A 20,811-nucleotide genomic window follows, 5' to 3' on the forward strand; every position below is an offset into this window, starting at 1 on the left:
AACACCCGTGACCATACCCCGCAGACAGCCCACACCACAAGGGCATCCCCAACACCCGTGACCATACCCCGCAGGCAGCCCACACCACAATGACCACCCCCAACACCGTGACCATACCCCGCAGGCAGCCCACACCACAAGGGCACCCCCAACACCAGTGACCATACCCCGCAGGCAGCCCACACCACAAGGGCACCCCCAACACCCATGACCATACCCCTCAGGCAGCCCACACCACAAGGGCACCCCCAACACCCATGACCATACCCCACAGGCAACCCACAACACAAGGGCCCCCCCAGCACCCATCACCATACCCCCCAGGCAGCCCACACTACAAGAGAACCCCCAACACCTGTAACCATACCCCACAGGCAGCCCACACCACAAGGGCCCCCCAAAACCTGTGACCATACTCCACAGGAGCCCACACCACAAGGGCCCCCCAACACCTGTGACCATACCCCGCAGGCAGCCCACACCACAAGGGCACCCCCAACACCCGTGACCATACCCTGCAGGCAGCCCACAGCACATGGGCCCCCTGAACACCCGTGACCATACCCCGCAGGCAGGGCCTGACTCTTGACCCCCACCAGTGACGGCAACCTGCAGGCAGGCCCCGACTTGTGTCCCCCCACTCCCACCAGTGATGGTGATGTTGCCTTACCGCAACACTCCTAATGAGGCCTAATCACTTTGAAAGCACTGCTGCAACCTCGTAAATTCACTGATCCAACCATTTCAGTGACAAGCAGATCCACCACAGAGGCTCTGTCGTAATCACTGCAAAGATACAGACAGAATCACTGCAGACACAGCCACTGCAGATACGGAGAGATTAATAACTCTGTTAGTTTTACGGCATAGTCAATAGTGGGATGAAACCCTGTATATGGCATACACACAAATAAAAAACATTACAACGACACGGACTCACTCAGTGCGGAAATACAGACGCAGTTACTGTAATACAGACGCAGTTACTGTAGAGGCACAGATGTATCTGTTAGAATGGATTTCTAAACTCTGGCCTGATGGACAGATGTTTAGGAGGCCACCCTAGTTTAGTGAAACAGGGGAACCTTCTGGACAAGCCAGACCAATCAAGGTAGCAAGGCAGGCAGTCAAGACTGAAGGCCAGATTCATAGAATCCAGTGCAGAAGCAGCGCAAGCGCTGCGTGCCAAGAAGGAGAGTGCGCCATGCGTGTGCCAGCCGTGGCGCAAACCAGCAATTGCGCAGCACGTGTATTCATGGATTTCCCGATGCATCAGTAGCCGTGGTGTAATGAACAGCAAGCAGCGTCAGTAACATCCCCAAAATGGCCCCATGCGCAAGAAAAAGCAAGTGAAATGCCCAATACGGTGCAAGGCCCTGCGCCATCCATGGCCCAGCACACAGCCACCCCCCATCGTAATTGCGTGAAAAATCAGAGTGTACCCCGCTCGCACCAGCCAAATCGTGTGGCAAGGTCCATGCATACCCCGTCCGCTTCCAGCGAAATCGCGTACCCCACTCGCACCAGCCAAATCGCGTGGAAAGGGCCACGTGTACTCCGTCTGCACCCCAGCGAAATCGCGTACCCCACTCGCACCAGCCAAATCGCGTGAAAAGGGCTGCGCATATCCGTCCGCACCCCAGCAAAATTGCGTACCCTGCTCGAACCAGCCAAATTGTGTGGAAAGGGCTAGGGGTACCGCATCTGCATCCAAGCGAAATCGCCTACCCCACTCGCACCAGCCAAATTGTAGGGAAAGGGCTGTGCGTACCCCATCTGCATCCCAGCAAAATCACATACCCCGCTCGCACCAGCCAAATCGCGTGGAAAGAGCCACGCGTACCCCATCCGCACCCCAGCGAAATCACGTACCCCGCTTGCACCAGCCAAATCGTGTGGAAAGTGCTGCGCGTTCCCCGTCCGCATCCTAGCGAAATCACGTACCCCACTCACACCAGCCAAATCGTGTGGAAAGTGCCACCCGTACCCTGTCCGCACCCCAGCAAAATCGCATACCCCGCTCGCACCAGCCAAATCGCACGGAAAGTGCTGGGCGTACCACAACTGCACCCCAGCGAAATCGCATACCCCACTCGCACCAGCCAAATCGCGTGGAAAGAGCTGCGTGTACCCCGTCCGCACCCCAGCAAAATCGCGTACCCTGCTCGCACCAGCCAAATCGCGTGGAAAGTGTTCTGTGTACCCCGTCCTCACCCCAGCGAAATCTCGTACCCCGCTCGCACCAGACAAATCACGTGGAAAGTGCTGCGCGTACCACATCCGAACCCAATGAAATCATGTACCCCACTCGCACCAGCCAAATCGCGTGGAAAGTGCTGCGCGTACCCTGTCCGCACCCTAGCGAAATCGCAACCCCACTCGCACCAGCAAAATTGCGTGGAAAGGCCTGCGCGTACCCCGTCCACACCCCAGCAAAATTGCGTACCCCGCTCGCACCAGCCAAATCATGTGGAAAGTGCTGTGCGTACCCTGTCCGCACCCCAACAAAATTGCATACCCTGCTCGAACCAGCCACATTGCGTGGAAAGGCCCGCGCATACCCCGTCCGCACCCCAGCGAAATTGCATACCCCACTCACACCAGCCAAATCACGTGGAAAGTGCTGTGCGTACCCCGTCTGCACCCCAGTGAAATCGCGTACCCCGCTCGCACCAGCCAAACCACGTGGAAAGGCCCATGTGTGCAGCCATCAGCCGTGAACACAACACGCAGGCAGCCCACACCACAAGGGTCCCCCCAACACCTTTGATCATACCCCGCAGGCAGCCCACACCACAAGGGCACCCCCAACACCCGTGACCATACCCTGCAGGCAGCCCACACCACCAAGGTATCCCCTACACCCGTGATCATACCCTACAGGCAGCCCACACCGCAAGGGCCCCCCCAACACCCGTGACCATACCCCCGCAGGCAGCCCACACCACAAGGGCACCCCCAACAGCCATGACCATACCCCGCAAGCAGCCCACACCACAAGGGCACCCCCAACACCTGTGACCATACCCCGCAGGCAGCCCACACCACAAGGGACCCCCCAACACCCGTGACCATACCCCGCAGGCAGGCCACACCACAAGGGCACCTCCAACACCTGTGACCATAAACCGCAGGCAGCCACAAGGGCACCCCCAACACCCGTGACCATACCCCGCAGGCAGCCCACACCACATGGGCCCCCTGAACACCCGTGACCATACCCCACAGGCAGGGCCTGACTCATGACCCCCACCAGTGACGGCAACCTGCAGGCAGGCCCCGACTCGTGTCCCCCCACCCCCACCAATGATGGTGATGTTGCCTTACCACAACACTCCTAATGAGGCCTAATCACTTTGAAAGGTGATATAAAAAATCAAAAACTCAAAAATGTGGTCCATATCTATTGATGTCTCTCAAAATGCTAACACAAATCAAATGAAAACCATTCCTCCATGGTGAAAAAATAATTTAAAAAAAATCTAAAATCCAACTATTTACAAAGATCCAGGGTCCATGATCCCAAAACACCAACACACCAAAGTACTCTATGAAGAAATAACTATATACAAGATGTGGAGCAAAGTCCATGAACTCCAAAAAAAAAAGGGAATAAACAAATGAAACCTACTCGTAAAAACTATATACAAAGGCAGCGGGCTAGTCCTACGACTCACCATTTCCTCAAGAGTTTCAGCCAGGGCATCATCGAACTCTGCATCAATCTCTCTGAGGTGGGCCTGTGCTTCCCCTCGAGGGCCTGCAGGGACTCCATCGTGCTCCTCTCAAACTCCCTGCGAGACTCCTCGAGGAACTCGGCCCGCCTCTCCACCTGACGCAGGGTGTTCTGCGCCCTGGTGATGGTGAGTCGTGCCCCCTGTGCCCAATGCCGCTCTGCTCCAATCTGCTGGCCTATTTGCTGCAACACGGAAGACTTCCTTGTGGTAAGGTTCACGTTTCCCTCCTGCCCGATGGCTGATACCTGCCCTTCTGATGTTGAGAGCCCCGAGTTCATGCATGTCCATGATGGTTACATAAGCACCCATGTGTCATACCTCTCGGATGGCCCAGTCCAGACACAGGTATGCAAACATGTGTACTTCGTTGCATGCCGGTGCGCATCACGCATTGCAACATAGACACCATTGATGTGGGACACGCTTGAATGGACGAACATGCAGCACTGTCATGGACATGCACACAGACATCTGTACAGGAGGCATGCCAGACATAAGGCCATGGTGCACACTCCAGCCACACGTCAACATGCACATACACTATGGTGGACAAGATCACATGAACACTTACCAGTCGATTCGAGATGGAGCACCAACTCCAAGACCTGGGGGTACAGCGCTGGGTAGAAATGCTCCAGGACCCTCATCTCATCGGTGGTCAACTGGCCCCGGCGCCTTGCTCGATCATCAACAGCCTTGAGGAGGTGCCGGGCCTTGTTGTGGGTCCTGGACTTGAAGTCTTCCCAGCGCTTGTGGACATGTTGGTAGTTGCGGGGTGCCACCGCCTCCGCGTTGATGGCAGCCACGATGTCCTCCCAGATCTTCTTCCGTCCTTCATTGCCGACTTGCGATGGGCGGTGGAAGAGGGCATAATGATGCCCCAGGACTTGCTCCACTAGGATGCTCGGGAGTCTTCAGGATCAGCAGAGGTGGTCAGAACAACAGGATCACTGGCAATGGCTTCAGAGCAGGCACCAAAATGCAGAGCACGTAGGCAGCAGGCACACAGAGTGGGCTGGCAGCAGCAGATGGCTCTAGGAGGCAGCTTGGGGCAGTTGGAGGTAGGTAAATGGCCTTGTAGGCAGGAGCGTGGGTCATCCGTTTTCTTTCGGCTGGCCAGCCGGAAACAGAGTGACTCCGCACATGCAGAAACAGCACGTTAGCGTGTAATCAGAGGAAAGGACCTACTTGACACACACAGTACGTTGGGCATTGCCGTTCAGTATGGGATCAAGGTCTGCGTAGGACAACAATGCACTGTATGTGCTTTTCGTGGGGACAGACATGTGAACTTTACTTCTTTGTGGGTTCGCACGCGAATAGTTCACTACTGTGGCAGTGCGTACTTTTGGCTGGGGAGATGCCTACGCGCACACGCGCGTGTGTTTTTTTTCTTTCTACCAGGCAGACGGTGAGTCGCACACGCATTTTCCATTCTGTGGTTGCCCCTGTGTGTCAGGCACCCCATTTTTGGCCTCATAGTAGCCTACGTGTTCCTTGCGTATGCATTTTCTGTGTTGCTGGGTGCCACAGCGTACTGTGGGACATTTCTCCATCACAGCTGGGCTACCAAGGGGTTGCGTACACGTTGGTTTTTGTTTGTGGGGTACCTGAGCGTTGTGCGACCCGTCAATTTTCCACCAGGGGTCACTCTGAGCCTTGCTGGGGCGCGCATGTACGTTTAACATCACGTACCCTGTCCCCACACTCCAATTGCCCAGGTCAATTGTCTGCTGCACCCCCCATTGCACCATTCCATCTGTGCCATGACTGGGAGGGGAAAAAGTGGGAAGGGAGGCAAAGGTGGCCGAGAGGGCTGAGGTGCTGGAGCTGGCAGAGGTACCCAAGGGGGCCTAGGTGCTGGAGCTGGCAGAGGTGGACGAGGGATCCGGGGTTCCCAGGTCCATGCAGGGAAGGACATGGCCCCCTCTCAACAGGGTCCAGTAGCTGCAGGGGCAGCTGCAGCGCCGGCCACTCAGGCTCAGGGTCCTCCTGCCATGCCTGTAGTGATCCCAGCCCCGGCCCAGGGACACCAAGGGGCACAAGCTGCTGGCCTGACCAGCCAGGGTCCGGTAGCTGCAGGGGCAGCTGCAGCATCGGCCACCCAGGTTCAGGGTCCTCCTGCCATGCCTGTAGTGGTCCTGGCCCGGGCCCAGGGAGACAAAGGGGCACCTGACCATGTTACAAAGGCCAAGAGGCGTGCGTTGCAGGGATCTGCCACCAGCGCCAGAGAACCAGGGCCAGCAATTCCATCTGCTGGCCTGACCGGCCAGGGTCCGGTAGTTGCAGGGGCAGCTGCAGCGCCAGCCACCCAGGCTCAGGGTCCTCCTGCCATGCTTGTAGTGGTCCTGGCCCGGGCCCAGGGACACCATGGGGCACATGTCCATGTTAGCAAGGCTGGCCAGGCGTGTGCTGCAGGGACCTGCCACCAGCGCCAGCAAACCAGGGCCAGCAATTCCATCTGCTAGCCTGACCAGCCGGGGTCCGGTAGCTGCAGGGGAAGCTGCAGCGCCAGGCACCCAGGCTAAGGGTCCTCCTGCCATGCCTGTAGTGGTCCCGGCCCTGGCCCAGGGAGACCAAGGGGCACATGTCCATGTTACAAAGGCCAAGAGGCATGTGTTGCAGGGACCTGCCACCAGCACAAAGGCACACATGCCTGCAGGGCCACCTACACTCACAGCATCAGTGGCTCATGCTTCAGCCCTGGCCACCAGTGCTCCAGCCCCTACTGACCCACGTGGTCCCAGCCACACAGGGACTACACAACCCTGCAGGAAGGGTAAGCAGGTAGTAGGCAAACAGGCTCAGTCCCGAGGCGCGGCACAGGGGACTCGTACGGTGAGGAAGAGGAGCTTCAGTGATGCGGAGATCCAGATCCTCTTGGACTATGTGCAGGAACACGAGGCTGACATGCTTGTGTGGGCAGGTAGCACTCATACGCACGCCTAGAGTATGGCCCACTGGCAGTGTGTCACCGATCGCATCAGCACCCAGGGCATTGAGAGGCACACAGCTTCTCAGGCAGTGAAGTGTTGGAATGACCTCTGGCGCGGAGCCAAAGATAAGCTGGGTGCCAACTACTCCTCTACTCTGGTGACTGGAGGTGGACCAGCAGTGGAGGAAGAAGTACTCACTCCACATGAGGACATCGCTAGTCAGATGAATGATGCAGAGCTGATCCAGGGCGTGGGGGATGTTCCAAATTATGAGGCAATGTCTGGTGAGTGGCGATGGGTGTGTGTCAAGGACATATGTATGTTGTGTCATGGCCGCGTGTTGATTGTCTGGCAGTTCTGCATGCATTCACATGACTACCATGGGTGTACCATGTCATGGTGGTCTGACACGTACATGTTGTCCTACAGCCTACACATGCATGATGTGCTGCACTCCCTGACAATGGACATCTGTACACCTGCTCAATCCTCCAGTTACACCCTCTATCCGGGACCTCTTGGCCCTCTTCCTGATCAAACCTGTGATGTCTGATGGGCTGTGACCATATGCCAGTCAACATTGTCCCTCTCTCTGCTCATCTCTGATGTCTCTGAATGTTCACCCTGCCAGCGGAACCTCAGCTGGGGTGGCCTCCCTTTCCCCACATCCCCACAGCAGCCCACAGTCTCCAGGGGACTGGTCATACATGTGGTGTGGTACTGCAAAGTCCTCTAGCAAAATATTTGTGCTCCTACTCACTATGCTCAGCAACTCATCCTGAGCTGGGGTGTGTGGGTTGTTCTTTTGTCTTGGGGGCAGGTGTTGCATCTCTGTTAGGTGGGACCCTCCCAAGTGTATTGCCCCTTTAAGGGGATGTGTCCCTCCCATGTGTATTTCCCCTTTAAGATGGGCCATGACGGTGTCATGGCCCAATGTAATAAAAGGAGCTCTTGCAGGCACGTGAGACAGAGCGGCTGCAGACTCCCAAAGAGGAACGACTGAGTCCGTGTCTCATTATCCATGTAGGCCCCAGGCCTACACGTGGAGGCGCAGGCCTGCACGCCCAGACACTGAGGGACTCGCCTGCCAGGATGGCAGTCGAGGTCCCCTCGGTCAGAGGCCTGGCAGGCTGTGACCCCACGCCAGGGTACCAGAGGCCCTGGCACCCGGGGCCATGCCGGATGTCCATGGCAGACCCCCACCCCCACACATAGTGGGACTCCCCGGCGCTAGCATAGACAGCGCCCGGGGCCGCCCGCCGGATGACCATGGCCGGCGACCCCCAACAATGGCGACGAGGACGAGTCCACGTGGCCCCCCCCATGCTGCCAGTGAGTGGTGGGGGGGGAGGAACGTCCGACCCCATCGTGGTCCGGCGTGGCCTGCGCCTCACCACCGTGGTGTAGGCCCGGGCCTCCCCGCGATGAGGCATTCACCCCGCGGCGTTCCGCCGCAAAGAGGATGATGGAGGAGGAGCGGCGATTCGTTGCCGTGGTGGAAAGTGCAGGGGAGCCATGGCGTGCTGCGCCCCGGCCGCGGCCTTCAGAAAAGGGGGTGCTCGTGCGGCCGGGATCGGAGCATGGCGGCACCCCTGCGATGTCTGCTGCTCCTGCGACGTTCGTTGCTGCAGGAAGAGAGGACCGTCACGCTGCGGATTATCCCCGCCGTGGGGAGAATGATTGTGTGTGCGCCCCCCCCGGAAAAGCAATGAGCGGTGTCCGCCGCGAAAGGAGGGGCCGATGGCGAACCCGAACCCCTGCGGCGTCCGCTATGCGGGGCCGCTGTGACGCGCTGTGGCCCCCCGTTGTCATCCCGCCCCGGCGACTGCGGATGCTGCTCCAGTCGGGAGCAAGCAAGTAAGCGGCAGCGGCCGCAACAACAGTGGAAAAAAAAAAAAGAAAAAAAAAAGTGAAGGCTCCGGTGCGGAGCGCCGAGGCAGTGGTTCTGCGGCGGCTGGATGTGCCTGGACAGCGGCACTCACCACGCCTTAAAGGCAGCACCTGCCGCCCGAAATATGAGGAGGGGTGTGCGCCCTCCCAAGGAGAAACACCGCCGTGGGAACGGCGCACCCCTGAGGGAGAGCTGGCGAGCATCCGCTGCCACACAGAAAGTAAATGAGGAAAGAGGTGGGTGCTCGCCCCTGCAAGCCCCAAGCCAGAAGCCTGCCACAAAGGAAATGGGGGAGAGGCCCACAAGAACTGACTGACCTCCCGATGGGGAAGAAGTCGTGCTGCCCCAGGGGAGAGAATTATGTCCTGGGCAGCCGCCAGTGAACAAAAAAAAAAAAAAAAGAAAACCGTGCTTCAAACCGAAGTGAAAACAGGGCGGCGGCAGGATCCTCCAGCGTGCTGCCCTGCTGAAGTCCCTGTAAAGGTCCCAGGGCAGGCGTGGAAATGAACAGCTCGGTGTCAGAGCTAAATGAAACACCAACAAAGAGCCTGCTGCCCCTCCATGTCCCGGGACCATCAGCAGTAAAGTGCCTGGCGGCTCCATGTCAGAGGTTGGACACAGGTTTATGCCCGGTGGTGACAAGATGCGGCGCTCTAGGTTGGCGTTTTGCAAACAGAAGCACATGGCCCTCACAGTTATCCTGAGCCCCACCAGCGCAGAATAATGAAGTGCCATGGGTCACAACAGAGGCAAAGAAGGATCGAAAAGGGCCATCCATCAGCACCAACGCATGTCGCATTGCTAGTCAGAGGAGTATTCGGATGGCCACTACTAAGAAACAAAACTATCTTCAAGGTCAGTGTAACGCCAGCCCAACAGTGCCTTCGTCATTCGTCTCCTGCTGTGAACTTGGGAGCAAATCTCAAAAGAACAGAAAAACAACTGGCCCCAAGCGTGCACCCTGCGGTGCCGACACTCCCGGTCTACTGGCTGCCTGTGCAGTGAAGTCTTAAAGGACAGTTAGAGGTGTGTGCATCAAACAGAAGGAACCCCGGCGGTAGCGTGGAAAAATAAATAAATAAATAAATGCTGCCAATAGCTGATCCAGCTGGCACGCTCTGCTGCATCCTGGAGGCGCGCAGTTCTCTACAACTTGTCAAGGCTCAGAGGGGCTGGAGGAGTCCTAAATGGGCAGTTGGTGCCAGACATCCCACCAAAGCACCCTCCCTTGTGGGCTGGATTGGCAACACTGAGTTCCTGCTGTGGTAGACCGTGGGCCACCCACGTCTGCCAACTGAGCTGAAGCGCTCTCCACTGGGGCACCCTCAAGCATATCCCACGGCATGAAAGCAGGTCGCTGCATGATGGGACACTCTTCGGTTTGCCACTTCAGGGTTCAGGGACAAGGACTGTGCTTTTGCCCCAGCATATCTATGCCGCAGCTAATAAGAGGTGGTCGTTGAAAGCCCTAGCACATCAGTAAGGGGACTGGGGTCACGAGGACCTCTAGGGGGGGCTGTGTTAGTTGCTGCCAGATACTGTGGGTAGCTCCAACAGCAAAGGAGAAACAACCTTCCGTGGCCAATGCACATGGGCACTCAGATGTTGGTTTCGGAGTGTGAAAACCCAGGTGGTCAGAAGCTATCACGCGCCAATCGACTGTCGACTGCTTCACGTCTGTTGTGACTCCCTATCCCCACATCTACACCGAGGCATGCAGCTTAGCACAAGGACATTGAGGAGCCCTGGTCATCTGGACCAGGAAGCAAGACGCTGCCCGTTCCACCGGAACTGAAGGGGACATTGATGTGCCGGGCCTCCGGGTCGAAATAAAGGGAAGGACGGACTCTGCACACTGAAGGCAGCAACGGGTCACCATAAGAGGTGGCTTTGGCACCGAGCCACAAAAGGGTCCTCAACTACCTGCCACGGTTGTCGCCCCTCATGCCATGTCGTCACAAGGCGAGTCCAGCGTGGCCTTGGGGGAGGTACCTGCCAGCCCCCGAACTCAGCCAACAAATGGTGTCCGACCAAACCACCACCCAGAAGTGGTGCAGCAGACGGGGTATGGGTTGCGGCTCGTCCTGAGTGCTCGTGCGCCCTCCTGCAGCCCCAGGAGGAAAGAGACACTCCTGACTGGGGGAGCATCACACAGAAGGGGTGAGTGATGTCCTGTCACCCGTGCCCGACCCACAGCACAGGGAGCAGCCTGGACGCCCTGACACCTGCGTCTCGCTGCCCGGCTCTGCACATCAGGAGACGATGCCGATGTGGCCCCGGTACCCGCCAGGTGTGGCCTTGCCGGCCGTGAAATGTACCATCCATGGGCCTGGACTCGGGGAGTGACCCCTAAACGGGTGCTGATGGAAGATGAACTGGTCTCCTGCTGTCCTGCAGTTGCTTAAAGAGGACTCAGTAATCCGGTGTGTTTTGATGCTGTGAACCTGCATAGTAACCACATGTGTTAAGTGGTCTTAGTAAAGAATAATAAGGTGAGACTGTGATCCCGCAGTCATGAGGTGTTGTGTAGTGGCCGTGCCGAACCCCAGGTTAATAAAGGGTTGTGCAAGCTGTGGGAGAGCTGCCTCTATTCCTCCGGCAGCTCACTGTCCATGACGGTCATCTATTGAGTGTGTTTAGAAATGGGTTAGTATATGTTATGTTTGTAACTGTTGGAGTTAGCGATCTATGGGTCCGTGGCATATCCCGTGGTTGGTCTATTCTGTAAGTTTGGAGTGATAAGTAGTTTGTTGTTCTGAAGCGGGTGGGACGCACGTGTGGGATAGCAACGTTTGTTTGTTCGTTATGAAAAAGGAGGAGTGTTAGGTGGGACCCTCCCAAGTGTATTGCCCCTTTAAGGGGATGTGTCCCTCCCATGTGTATTTCCCCTTTAAGATGGGCCATGACGGTGTCATGGCCCAATGTAATAAAAGGAGCTCTTGCAGGCACGTGAGACAGAGCGGCTGCAGACTCCCAAAGAGGAACGACTGAGTCCGTGTCTCATTATCCATGTAGGCCCCAGGCCTACACGTGGAGGCGCAGGCCTGCACGCCCAGACACTGAGGGACTCGCCTGCCAGGATGGCAGTCGAGGTCCCCTCGGTCAGAGGCCTGGCAGGCTGTGACCCCACGCCAGGGTACCAGAGGCCCTGGCACCCGGGGCCATGCCGGATGTCCATGGCAGACCCCCACCCCCACACATAGTGGGACTCCCCGGCGCTAGCATAGACAGCGCCCGGGGCCGCCCGCCGGATGACCATGGCCGGCGACCCCCAACAATCTCCATAGGACTGTGATATTGGCATTGGGTCACATAGGGTACGGCTGGTGATTTCCTTCACGGTGCAATGTCCACAGGGACATTTGGGAGCTGTGGGCAAATTTACTTCAAATCCATCTTCCGCATTGGCTTACCTATCATGGACTGTGATCATGCCTTCACTGTTCACTCAGGGTCAATCACTTGTCACATTGCAATCAGTTGGTGGTGAGGGTCTCTGTTTGGCAATGGCCTCCCTCTGGTATGGGACGCGTGCCTGATTTGGACTGGAAGTGATCCATATCCAGGTTTGTGTTGAAAAAGGGATTGCTGGTCAGATCACTATTTTTAATTGTTTATTGCATTTTTTAATGTGTTACGCATTTTACTGAATGTAATTTGTATTGGTGCATCTGCCATCCCTGACATTGCACATATTACTTTATTCATGCCTTGTTCACACAGTGCGATTTGAAACAGGAAAGTTTATTCTTCCTGCACGCACTGAATCTGGGAAAACTACATTTCCCATCATCCTCTGTAGTTTTTATCCCTACTTCTCATTGAACCCGGCGCAAATGCGCCGGCGCGAAGGGGGCTAGGCGGTCTGTGCCGGTCTGGCCGGACTATGAAGTCCAAAGCAGCTCCTCGCCACTCAGGTTTGTGTTGAATAAAGGACTGCTGGTCAGATCACCATTTTTAATTGTTTATTGTATTTTTCGAACATGTTACGCATTTTACTGAATGTAATTTGTATTGGTGCATCTGCCATCCCTGACATTGCACATATTACTTTATTCATGCCTTGTTCACACAGTGCGATTTGAAACAGGAAAGTTTATTTTTCCTGCACGCACTGCATCCGGGAAAACTACATTTCCCATCATCCTCTGTAGTTCTTTTTCCCTAATTCTCATTGAACCCGGCGCGAACGTGCCGGTGCGAAGGGGGCTAGCCGGTCTGTGCCGGTCCGTGGCCGGAACGTGTCGGCGGTTCGGTGCTAGGCACCCGTGCAGCACAAGATGGGGCTACAGGAAGTGCTGGCTACAATTGAAGCAGCAAGAAACATATTCTCAAAACCTCAGATCATCTCTTCCTCCACATCTATAGTAAGTCTGCCTCCTCTCATACCTAATACTACTCTCAATTTGCTACGCACTCAATCTCCCCCCCCCCCCTTCCTTCAGACTGTTCTCCACCCTGGAGCGTTGTCACCGCGCCTATAATTGAAAGCAAGGCAGAGTCTTATGGAACGCTTCCCTTATTGCTTACTCCTATGGAGAAAAAAAACGCCATATGTCACACTCCCCTTCCTCTTGGTTCATTGAACTGCATGCTACTCAATACTAGGTCATTGATTAAGCATGCTCATGAGGTCTCTGACTACATAGACATTCATAAACTAGATGTATGTGCCATCACGGAAACGTGGGGTTCCAGTGCTGCCGGCCCCTCACTGCACTTAGCTATTCCAGATGGGTACAACATGCTCAGACAGGATAGAGTTGCAGGAAGGGGAGGAGGAGTGGCCTTCATTCTCAAAAACTCTCTATCAGCCTGGGAAATAAAGGGCCATCTTATGGATGGAGTTGAATTTTTACTTTAAAAAATCGGTATGTATGAATGGCAAAACCACGCTTAACTTCATACTGATTTATCGCCGTCCCACACTCTCAGGTAATTTCACCCTGGCGCTATCCAGCTACCTCCTTCCATTATTGAAGCCTAATGCTCGCTTTATAGTGCTTGGAGACTTAAATTACTGGCTGGGTCATGACCCAATAGCTACTGAACTCTCACAATCTTTCACAGACTTGGGCTTCAGTCAATTGGTGCAAGTTCCTACCCACGTTCTAGGTCACAAACTAGATTGGGTCTCTATTATTAACTTGCCATGTCATGATGTGCGGGTGGCCCCGTGCCCTTGGTCAGATCATGCCTTCGTGCACTTCTCTGTTACTGTTCCCTTCTCCACTAAAATCAAATCGAATATCACCCAAACAGTGCTACAACGCAATGTTAAACACCTGACTCAGGAAAGAATTGAAGCACTGTTACCACAGGCTCTGCCGATCCTGGAGATGGATGATACATGCACTATAGCCCAGAAACTCAAGTCCACACTGAACTTGGTGGTTAACACACTGGCCCCACTTAAAAGGAAGAAGAAATCTGCGGAGACCAAAAAGAGTAATACTTGGTTCTCCAATGAACTTCAAACTCTTAAAGCAGCTTCTCTCAAATTATTCCACATCTGGAAAGTGAATCAATCCCCACTAGCACTACAAGACTATAAAAATGCATCCAAAAAATACAAATTCGCAAAAATAGCAGCTAAGAAGTCGCATCATAACTCCAGAATTTCTCAAGCATCTTCTGACTCTAGTGAACTTAATAATAATAATAATAATAATAATAAATAATAATTTTGCATTTATATAGCGCTACAAACCCTCAGGTATCAGAGCGCTGCTTATTATTACCCACGTTAAAAACTGTTCATAATTCTCAAAGAGCAGGAGCTAATTCCCCGACCTAAAGCATCTACCATCATCAAAGATGATAAATGGCCATGGCAAGGAAGCTGGAAGGAATTCGGGAAGGTATAGCTATTAAAAAGACTGCTATTGACACCATGGGGGTCCTTAGGGATGGTAAAACATTCAACAGACCCATTTTTGTTTTTACCCCCATATCAGAGGACGACCTAGCCTCGATTATTACTAAATCTAAGGCTACTAACCCCACAGGTGACCCTTGCTCATTGACTATTATCAAAACCTGTTCGCCCTCTCTAGTGCATGCCATTTGCAAATTTGTCAACTCATCCTTTGCATCCAGTATTGTTCCGGACGATATGAAGCAGGCTTGGGTAACACTGCTACTGAAAAAGCCTAATCTGGATCAGAGTGTCCCTACCAATTATAGGCCAATAACGAATACCCCATTCCTGCTCAAAATTCAAGATCGTGTTGCGTACACCCAAATGACCCAACATCTAAATCTCTACCCTATTCTCAATCCTCTCCTATCAGGGTTTAGACAAGGCTTTGCGAGAGAAACCTCTCTATTGGACCTTAAATCGCAACTTCTGAAGAGACTGAACAATCAGCAGATCTCTCTACTCATCTCATTGGATCAATCCGTGGCATTTGACTTGGTCGATCATACCATTCTGGCCGATAGGTTGATGTCAGTGGCAAACTGCTCCCAGGCGGCCACTAAATGGCTGCTATCGTTCTTATCCAACGGAATCAGTAGGGTCTGCGCTGGTGAGGCGATGGCACCTGCCATACCGGTGCTTTTTGGAGTCCCGCAGGGAGCCAGCCTATCTCCTTGCATCTACAACATTTTCATGGTCCCCTTTTTTGCTCATCTTACACAAGAGGGGGTCCTCTTTTCCAATTGTGCCGACGACACGCAATGTGTCATTCACCTCATGGGACATCATGATTCAGATTAAATTGAATTTACCCGAATATTCTCCATCATCGAGCATTGGATGATGCAGAATAATCTGGCCCTCAACCGGGGTAAAACCGAACTCATGGTAGTGGGTTCTGAGGGCATTTTAGCCAAACTAAACCCTGCATATAAGCACTTCCAGTTGGGGGACGGGGAAATCCCTACTCTCCCGAAAGTGAAAATCTTGGGAGCGGTGTTGGACCAGTCACTAAATATGAAGGCTTATGTAGGTTGAACGGTCGCATCTGCATCCCATTACATCAAGCTACTGGCTCACTTGAGACCTTACATTTCCAACCAGAATGCTGAGGCAATTGCACAAACTATAATAGGCTCTAAAATAGACTACTGATGTAGCCTGCTGGCGGAGGCTAGCAAAGCAACCATCAGTAGACTTCAAGTGGTACAAAATGGAGCAGTGAGAGTCGTAACAGGCCTCTCCTTTCGCTCTCACATAATGGAAGCATGACAGGCTCTACATTGGCTCCCTGTAGAGGTGCGAATCTCCTTTAGACTGCTGGTCATTACCTCTAAGTGTCACATGGGGGCTATGCCCCCCCATCTTCAAAAGCATATTAGGGAAAAACCCTGCCACAGAAACTTAAGATCTAATAATCAAAATGTTATCTTTCAGCCCAGATGCAAACCAAGAAGGTCCAAGCGGGAGCATTCTTTTGTGTGGCTCCTACGCTCTGGAATACTCTGCCATCTCACTTAAGAAATCCATCCTTACTGAGCACCTTCAAAAAAGAGCTTAAGACCCCGCTCTTTAATTAGCTCCTGCTCCTCTTTGCTCTTAAGCCCTTTCTGTCTCTCCTGCTTCTTGGGACAGCTATGTGTTCTTTGTTCTCGTCAGTCTTGTCTGCGCCCTCACACCAATGGGTTTATGGATGCGCATTATAAATGTTTTAAAGTAAAAGTAAAGTAAAGGTCAGGTGCCACTTATGGTGATTGGACATGTGTTTTGCTGTCACTACTCCCCACCCCTGCTGACGTCCACGATAAATGATGAAATGCACTAGTCACCTGCCCAAACTCTGTCCTTGGGCACAGGCCTCTGAGCCGACAGTTTTACACGTGCACTGCATCCACGCCATTCACCACACTCGGGGGAGTTTGGATGTACACCTACAACCCTCTTCACGCTATTGACACATGTTGCATGCACTTCCGCTTCAACCTGGCCGCTACATTCCCATGGGTTGTCAGTGGCCCTCATTACAACACTGGTGGTAACCAATGGCGCTATTAGCACCATGGTTGCTGCCGGTATTGTAACGAGTCCGCCAATGTTAAATGGGGAAATACCACCCCATTCCAAGGTTGGCGGGGCGGTAATTCCCCATTTAACATTGGCCCTTCCCCATTCCCATTTTTGCCCCATAGGGCTCAATGGGACTGGGGAAGGCGGTTATTATGGTACCGTAAATTGCGGTACCGTAATTACCTCATAAATCCCTTTGCAGGTCCCTACTTTAACGGCTGGTCCAGACCAGCCGTTAAGGTCGGGACCCGCAAAGGGACCTCGTAATTAGGTGCTAAGGGGTTAACGGCGCTACGGCCTTTTACGGCACCGTTAATCCCTTAGCGCCAGGGTCCTAATGACCCCTAGTGTGTTGTGTTTGATTTGTGTGACGTTCACCTGTGGTGCACGGGCCACTCCCACTTACATCCACTGGGATCGCCTCCAACGTGCTTTTTGACTTGACTGGTGTCGATGTGACATGGACTCATGGGACGTGTGTGGCCACATTCAACATTTCACTACAGCCTTTCATCTTGCCACCTTGTGGGACTTGTGTGTATGGAGTCTTTGTGTTACAGGTCATGTCATGTCACATCCCTCATTCATGGCTCTGTGACAGTGGTATGCATGTTACATCTGATGCTTTTAGCAGATCAAGGCATGGCTATGCTACATGGCATATGTGTGTTTACAACATGGATGTTGGTGTATGGACTATGCCATTCAGGTGCTCCATGGTTGGAGCAGGTGCTGGGCATCATGCACCAAATGTGTTTTTGCCCTTCCCACACATGTCCATGTCTTCTTTCATCCTGTCCATCACTTGCATTGACACTGCGTACGATTGTGACAGGGCAGGTTGATGTCTTGCATGTCGACATTGTGGTGGCTATGTGTATGGTCTACGCTGTTTCCATGACTAATCATGTGTTTTTCTGTCTATGTGCAAGTGATGAAGCACTGGTGGCAGAGGAGGAGGTGTAGGAGGTACAGGATAGTGAGCCACGACCAACCACCAGTGGAGGACGTGGGGTGGTAGCCCATGGCAATCCACTGGTTTTGCAAGTCAGTCTGAGTCAGTATCTGAAGAAGCCTATGGCTCCAGTGGTGAAACAGATGTGGATGCCTCTGTGATGTCGCGGGTGAGTGCTTGGAGTGTGGATCCTGTTGCATCCCAAGCGTCTGAAGAGGGAGAAACCCCTCACAGGGCCAGTCAGTGTTGGTGCGTTCGTCTGTGGTGGTTACGGCTGCAGAGCCACGCTCCACAGTCTTGACTCCTGGCCTCGGCCAGCTGATCAGGGGAGGGATGCAGTCCTGCAGCCACAGGCAGCGCCATCACATGAAGGGCCAGGTTCCCTTGGCCAGGGCAGGCATGGGGTCCACCAACACAGTGGCTGTGCATCGACTGCCTTTACTGTGTGGGAGCAGTCCATGTATGTTGTTGCACTACAACAGGCTGCTTCACAGGAAATGTTGGCTCAGGGCATGGATAGGTTGGCCAATTCCATGATCCCTCCGGCTAGACAGGTGGAGCACCAGCAGCAAGCATTGCGGTCCACATGCCACTCACACAGGCTGAACATGCTGGCCAGCAACAGGAGCTGACGGGTGAACCTGAGGGATCTGCGTGCATCCTTGGCTGCAGAGGGTCAGGCCCACAGGGAAGCCCTGAGGTTGGAGTATTGGTCCCTCAGAACAACACTGGCTGCACTCGAGGCATCCAGCAGTAGGCGGTCTGAACAGCAATTGCAACTGATGACTCGTGCCATCACAGAGGAACTGCGTGCATCCCATGAGATGTTGCATGGAAACCTCTGAGCCATCAGGTTGCAGCTGCAGGCATCTCAGTCCTGCATGGCCACTGCCATCGAGGACCAGACCAGGGCCATACGTGGTGTACCTCCTGTGCCACTTCCACATTCAGATGCACCACCAGAGTATGAAGGCAGCAGCGACAGGTCTCCTGATCCCTGATAGCTGTGCGGCCCATTAACCCATGGAGGTTTTTTTTTCTTCACACCTCCTCCCTCCTGGGTAAAAGTCCCACATGGGCAATTTTGATTTTTCTCTTTTTATCTTTTTTTTCTTTTTCTGTTTATTGTGCATTTATGTGACAGTTCGTTGCTTTGTGTGGCATCCAAAGGCATCCACTGTGGTTTCCAGCTGGACCCATGCAGGCTCGTCTTTCGTCTCGTGTCGGTAGCCTCCTTGTTTGTGCCTTGGTGTCCAGACACATGTGCGCCTCCTGCTTCCCCTTTCCATGGGCTTGCAAAGAGTGCAACGTGTGAAAGTAACTTATGCCTTGGCAATGGGCTTCTATGATATCTGTGGGCAGTCTCAAGTCCAACATGTGTATACACCCCTAGTGGGAATCATGATTGTTTGTCCCATTTGGTTTGTGCATTTAGTCCCATACTTTGTTGGTGTGGTAACTTCATGTATTTGCTTGTCTGTCTTCATTGATCATGTCCTTACGGTGGTATGCAATTTGATGATCCCTTTGGTTGTCTGGGACACACGTATGTCCAAGGGTGACATGCACAAGTCACCGCACTTTGTAGCACGAGTGCAGTTATGTCTGGTCACGGGAGGAGGACTTCACTGTTGGGTGTTGTGTTTTGTATGTTGTACTGGCCAATTGTTGTTCCTGTGTACATTGCTGGGTTTAGTTGACATGGTGGGTTGATTCATGGACATAGTCCGTTGATTGTTGATCACTTTAGGACAGTGGTATTATGTGTTAGCCATTTGTTTCTCTGCTTGGGAATTGCATGCCATGGAACGTTGTGTGGGACAGGTGACATGAATTGTGTGGGGGTTTGGGTGATATACCTGCATTTAGATGGTTGCTTTGGCATGGTGGTGGTTGGAAGCTCCTTCTTCCATGAGTCGCTTTTGTACACGCCAGATTGTGTTGCTTTTAGTGCTAGGGAATGCACACAATGTGGAACTTCCAAAGCCACATTCTCATGCTGGTAAGGCTTGGACAGATCTTTGTCCCTTTGTCATCATCGATTGTGGCCTGGCATGTGCCAGGGGTGTGTGCACTCCGCAGGGGTTGGATTTTAGGTGAAAAACTGTGCCACAAGCTGGGTACGGGCAAACTCGCCACATGCCCTTTACCCTCCCATGCAAAGCGGCCGTGAATGTGGTTGGGGATGTGGGGGCACCACCATGTCCACCAGTACGCCACACTGTGTTGCATCATTGTGCAGGACACATGCTGCCACTATGATCCTGCACACTACTGGTGATGCATACAGTAGCTGTCCACCAGAGTGGTCAAGGGAGCGAAAGCGTGACTTTAGCACTCCGAATATGCACTCCACTATGGGCCTAGTTGCAATGTGAGCTGCGTTGTATCTTACCTGGGGTGGTGTGGTGGGGTTCCGTATTGGCATCATCATGTAGGTGCTCAGAGGGCAGGCACTGTCCTCTGTGAAGGTGAGATGGGTTGTCAGTGATGTGGTTTAGTCTGCATGAAATATGCATGCAATTGGCGGGCCATTTGTACTCACCAATGAGCCATGTATTGCCATGCCTCCCAGCTTCCAGAGCCCGGTGTAGGGGTGACATTCTGAATATGAAACTATCATGGGTGGACCCTGGATAGTTGGCATATACAGAGGTAATAATTCCCTTGGCATTACATACAAATTGCACGTTGATGGAATGCCAGTGCTTGCAATTCCGATAGATGTGCTGGCTGGACGTAGGGCCACATGGATGCAATCAATGGCACCTAGCACTTTGGGGAAGTGTGCCACCCCATAAAAGTCCTGGACCATGGCCTGCCTTTCTGTGGGTGTTCTGTGCATGTATATGTGCCTTCGGACTGAGGGGCGTGCAGTCATGATTGCAAACACCTTGTGTAGGCAGCGTGACTGTGTGGGCTGTGAAACACCCCCAACTATGGCAGTTGTCTGCTGAAATTACCCAGTGGCCAAAACATTCAGTACATTGAGCACGTTTTCCAAGGGGCTCAGTGCTTGGGAGCACAGGGTGGGTGATGTGAAGCCACTCATCCCACTCAGTGACCAGGTCTAGGATGATATGAGGTGGAAACCTATACCTGCCATAGACCTGGTCATCAGGCATCCCAAAAAGGCAAGTCCTGGGTAAAATAATGCTCATCTTGCGGTGTCCCACGATCAGTGCTGCGAGAAATGGTATATTAATCGTAGCTGTATACGTGTGTTTGTGTTGGCGTGTGCTTTTTATGCATTGTTTTAGGTGCGCATTGACACTTACGCCTGCTTTTGCTTGGCGGACGTGTTT

The 20,811-nt window shown here is 53.5% G+C and overlaps 1 long non-coding RNA gene across 1 annotated transcript in view; it reads left to right on the forward strand.

Moving 5' to 3' along the window:
- The first annotated feature begins 12,760 nt into the window (after positions 1-12,760).
- LOC138580814 (uncharacterized) overlaps positions 12,761-20,811 on the forward strand; it is a 126,867-nt gene continuing 118,816 nt past the window's right edge. Inside the window, exon 1 of the long non-coding RNA XR_011304349.1 lies at positions 12,761-12,931. This is a non-coding gene — a long non-coding RNA (uncharacterized lncRNA). The remainder of the gene's footprint in view (positions 12,932-20,811) is intronic.

Source organism: Ambystoma mexicanum, chromosome 3p (assembly GCF_040938575.1).
Source record: "Ambystoma mexicanum isolate Mex_15411 chromosome 3p, UKY_AmexF1_1, whole genome shotgun sequence".
In the NCBI taxonomy this organism is placed as follows: Eukaryota; Metazoa; Chordata; class Amphibia; order Caudata; family Ambystomatidae; genus Ambystoma; species Ambystoma mexicanum.